Raw genomic sequence first — 5496 nt, forward strand, 5'->3', positions numbered from 1 at the left:
ATGACACTGGGGACTTTCAAACTTTCCTAAGTAAAAGACCAGAGCTGAACAGAAAATTTGATCTTCAAATATAAGACTCAAGAGAAGCATAAAAAAGTAAACAGAAAAGGAAAAAAAAATGTTATTCAGTGAGATTTAAACTGTTTCCCCTACATTGGAAAATGATACTTGTAACTTTTTTTTTTTAGCAAAATCTCTTTAATAAGGAAACCTTAGGTGTTGGATATGTGTATGGGAAGGGCAACTACCACTCTTTTCCTATATGCAATTGCCACAGTCATAATCTCTTCCCCCTAGGGCCAGAGTTTCCTAACCCCTTTCTGGCAGACACCATCAGGGATGAGAAGCCCAAGTTCCAGGACCTCACATAGCACAGCTTTCCCTGTGTCCAGGCCCTTCAGAGGAGACTGGGAATTTGCAGGGAACAGGATCAGCAAGGGCTGAATTTAGGGAACAGACACTGCTATCCTGGAGTGGGAATGGCTCTGCACACCCCAGTTTGGCAGGATCCTGGTCAACTAGACCATGGCAGGTGCCAGGACACATCTCAATTACTGAATCCCCAGTCAGCCTTCAATGGCAGCAGGATCAATTTGGGCATGCTGGACTCACCCCTTCCCCCATATCCCCAGGTTGACCTTGGGCAACTACCCCAGCCCCACTCTCCCATTCTACCCCATGTAGGTGGGTCCTGGAAGAGGCCCCTATAGGACCAGGTGGGGAAGGGGGGCAGCTGGAGGCACAGGAATAGCTGGTACAGTCACTGGACCTGGATGATGGGTGCCCAGGGGCCACACTGTATGGGGGAGGTGGAGTTCCAGGTTGGCAAGCTACATCCTCATAGGCAGGAAGCTTGAAAGAGGTGAGAAGGCATAAGTCAAGCATGGAGCCCCCTGAGCCAGGGACACTTCCATGGTAGGCTCCATGATAAGCTAACAGGTTGATCTCACTCTGGCATTGTTGTTGCTGCAGGCGGAATTTGACTCTATGATGGAAGAAGGCACAGCAGCAGCTAAAGAGGATGAGGATGGTCCAAAGCCATCAGAACCAACACAGCTTATAGTAGTAGGTGCGGTAGCCAGTCTCTCCACAACAGTGGCCACTCTCACAGACATAGGGCTGATTGTTCACTCCCAGGTACAGTTCTCTGTTACCCCTGGAGAGCCCCTCAAGTTTTGTGGCTGCCGTTCCCAGAACCGGCCCACTCCATGCTGCTGCCTACAGGCCCAGGCAGGGAACTGCCACCTCCTCCACCAGCCAAGTTGCCACCAATACTTGTAACTTTTGAGTACTGTATTTCAATTGGGGCAGTTAGAAGGAGTATATATAGACAGAGGGAATGGGTATGATTTGACTTTTGACATTTTGATACAAAAAAAATTAAGGGTTGAAAAAAAGATTGATCTGGAGAAGATAAGAGGGAGATGCAGAACAGGTTAATTATATCACAAGAAAAGGCACACAAATCCTGTCATAGTAGAGAGAAAGAAAGGAGGGGTGAGCATTGTTTGAACCTTACTCATTGGATTTGGCTCAAAAAAGGAATGACATATACACTCAAGTTGGGTATGAAAATTTATCTTATCCTATAGGGAAGTAGCAGGGGAAAGGTGAAAGAAAAGGGAAAGGGAAGGACTGATAGAAGGGAGGGCAGAAGTAGGAGAGAAAAGGGGAAAGAAAAGAGGGATATTAGAATGGAGGGCAGATTGAGTGAGGTGGTGGTCAGAAGCAAAAAATGGTGAGGAGAAATAGGGTGAAAAAGAAAACTATAAAGAGGGAGGAAATAAGATTCAGGGAAATATACAGTTAGTAAACATAACTGTGGATGTGAATGGGATGAATTCTCTTATAAAATGGAAGTTAATAGCAGAGTGGATTAAAAACCAGAATCCTACAACATCATGTTTACAAGAAACACATTTGAAGCAGAGAGATACACACAGAGTAAAGGTAAAAGACTGGAGCAGAATCTACTATGTTTCAGCTGAAGGGAAAAAAAAAAGCAAAAACAAAAACAAAAACAAACAAAAAAACAGAGGCAACAATCCTGATAACAAACTTAGCAAAAACAAAACTGGATCTAATTACAAGAGATAATGAAGAAAACTGAATCTTGCTAAAAACCACAGGAGATAATGGAGTAAAATCAATACTAAATATATATGAATGAAGTAGTATAGCATCCAGATTCTTAGAGGAGAAGTTAAATCAGCTACAGGAAGAAATGGACTATACTAGTAGGGGAACACAACATCCCTTTCTCAGAACTAGATAAATCTCACCACAAAATAAACAAGTGATGAAGTGAATAGAATTATGTTTTATTTTTTCATTAAATATGTTATATCTCTGGAGAAAATTGAGTGAGGATAAAGACAAATATGCCTTTTTCTCAGCAGTACATGGCACATATACAAAATATGACCATGTAATTTGGAACGTAAAAACCTCACAATCAAATATAGAAATTCAGAAATATTAAATACATCCTTTTCAGATCTTGATGCAATAAAAAATTATGTGTAATAAAGGCCAAGGAAAGATAAGCTAAAAACTAATTGGAAACTAAATAATCTAATCTTAAAGAGTGAGGGGGTCACACAACAAATGATAGAAACAATCATTAATTTAAGCAAAGAGAATGAAAATAATGAGATAACATACCAAAACTAATGGGATGCAGCCAAAGCAGTTTTTAGGGGAAATTTTATATTTCTAAATGCTTACATGAATAAAATAAAGAAAGAGCAGATCAATGAATTGGGCATGTAACTAAAAAAGCTAGAAAAAGAACAAATTAAAAACCCCCAACTAAATACCAAATTAGAAATTCTGAAAATCAAAGGAGAGATTAATAAAATTGAAATCAAGAAAACTATTGAACTAATAAAGAAAATTGAGAGCTGATTTTATGAAAAAGAAAACTATAAAATAAATAAGCCTTTGGTTAATTTGATTTTAAAAAAAGAAGAAAACCAAATTACCAGTCTCAAAAATGAAAAGGGTAAATTCACCACCCGTGAAGAGAAAATTAAATCAATAATTGTGAGTTATTTTGCCCAATTGGATGCCAAGAGATCTTTCAATCTAAGTGAAATGGATGAATATTTACAAAAAATATATCCCAGAAGAGGAAATAAAATACTTAAATAACCCCATTTTAGATGAAGAGATTGAACTAACCATCAATGAACTCCCTATGAAAACATCTCTAGGGCCAGATGGATTTACAAGTGAATTCTACCAAACATTTAAAGAACAATGAATTTTAATACTATATAAACTATTTTAAAAAAACAGTCAAAGAAGGAGTTCTACCAAATTCCTTTTATGACACAAATATGGAGCTGTTATTTAAACCAAGAAGAGCCAACACAGATCAGGAAAATCTTAGACCAATTTCACTAATGAATTTTGATGCAAAAAATTTAAATAAAATATTAGCAAAAAGATTACAGCAATTTATCCCCAGGATAATACACTATGACCAGGTGGGATTTATACCAGGAATGCAGAACTGGTTCAATATTATGGAAACTATCAGTATAAATGACCATATCAATAACAAAACTAACAAAAATCATATTATTATCTCAATAGAGGCAGAAAAAGCTTTTTACAAAATACAGCACCCATTACTACTAAAAACACTAGAGAACCTAGGAGTAAATGGAATTTTCCTTAAAATGATAAGCAGTATCTATCTAAAACCATCAGCAGGCATTATATGTAACAGGGATAAGCTAAAAGCATTCCTAATAAGATCAGAGGTGAAACAAGGAGGCCCATTATCACCACTATTATTTAAATTTACTAGAAAAGTCTGCTTTATCAATAAGAGAAGAAAAGACAATTGAAGGAATTAGAATGGGCAATGATGGAACAAAATTGTCACTCTTTGCAGATGACATGATGGTATAGTAAGAGAATCCTAGATAATCAACTAAAAAAACTACTTGAAACAATTAGCAACTTTAGCAAAGTTGCAGAATATGAAACAAACTTATATAAATCATTGGCATTTGTATATATTTCTAACAAAGCCCAGCAGCAAGAGATAGAAAGAGAAATCCAATTTAAAATTATTGTAAACAACACAAAATATTTGGGAGTCTACCTGCCAAGACAAACCCGGGAACTATATGAAAACAATTACAAAGCACTTTTCACACAAATGAAGTCTAAAAAATTGGAAAAATATCAATTTCTCGTGGGTAGGCTGAGCTAACATAATAAAAATAGCAATTCTACCTAAATTAATTTACTTATTCAGTGCCATACCAATCAAACTACCAAAAAAGTATTTTGTAGAGCTAGAAACAAACATGACAAAATTCATCTGGAAGAACAAATAGTCAAGAATATCAAGGGAATTAACGAAAAAAAAATGCAAACTGAGATGTCCTAGTTGTACCAGATCTGAAACTATATCATAAAATACAATCATCAAAATATTTGGTACTGGCTAAGAAATAAAGTGCTAGTTCGCTGGAATAGGTTACTTACAGAAAATACAGTAGTAAATGACTATATTAATCTACTGCTTGATAAACACAAAAACTCCTGCTTCTGAGATAAGAATTCACTATATGACAAATAGTCAGTTGGAAATATTGGAAAATTGTATGGCAGAAACTAGGCATAGGCCAACATTTTACATTGTATACCAAGATAAGGTTGAAATTGATACATGATTTAGACAGAAGGGATGATACCATAATCAAAGTAGGAGAGCAAAGAATAGTTTCCCTGTCAGTTGTATGGAGAATGGAAGAATTTATGACCAAAGAAGAGATAGAGATCATTATGAAATAAAAAATAGATAATTTTGATTACATTAAAAAGTTTTTGCACAAACAAAACAATTCATCCAAGATTAGAAGGGAAGTAGAAAGCTGGGAAACAATTTTTAGAGTCAGTGTTTCTGATAAAGGCTTCATTTCTAAAATACATAAAGACCTGAGTTAAATTTATAGAAACACAAGTCATTTCCCAGTTGATAAATGGTCAAAAGATATGAACAGTCATTTTTCAGATGAAGAAATTAAAACTATCGATAATTGTATGAAAAAAATGATCTAAATTACTATTGATTAAAGAAATACACATTAAAATGACTGTGAGGTACCACTTCACACCTATCAGATTGGCTTATATGATCCAAAAGGAAAATGATAAATATTGGAAAAGTTGTGGGGAAATTGGAATACGAATCCATTGTTGGTGGAGTTGTGGACTGATCTAACCCTTCTGGAGAGCAATTTGGAACTATGCCTAAAGGGCAACCAAACCATACATACCCTTTGATCCAGTAATACCACTACTAGGTCTGTATCCCAAAGAGATGATAAAAAAGAGAAAAGGACCCACATGTACAAAAATATTTATAGTAGCTCTTATTGTGGTGGCCAAGAATTAGAAATTTAGGGGATACCCATCAATTGGGGAATGGCTGAACCTAATACTCTTATTTCTGCTCTTTTGAACCAAAGAGAA

General features: G+C 36.0%; 1 pseudogene; it reads right to left on the bottom strand.

Moving 5' to 3' along the window:
• Positions 1-363: 363 nt before the first annotated feature.
• Positions 364-1210, bottom strand: LOC114046932 (annotated as a pseudogene).
• Between the last annotated feature and the right edge of the window lie 4286 nt (positions 1211-5496).

The sequence above is a fragment of the Vombatus ursinus genome, unplaced genomic scaffold (genome assembly GCF_900497805.2).
Source record: "Vombatus ursinus unplaced genomic scaffold, bare-nosed wombat genome assembly UNPS02014786.1, whole genome shotgun sequence".
Taxonomy (NCBI): domain Eukaryota; kingdom Metazoa; phylum Chordata; class Mammalia; order Diprotodontia; family Vombatidae; genus Vombatus; species Vombatus ursinus.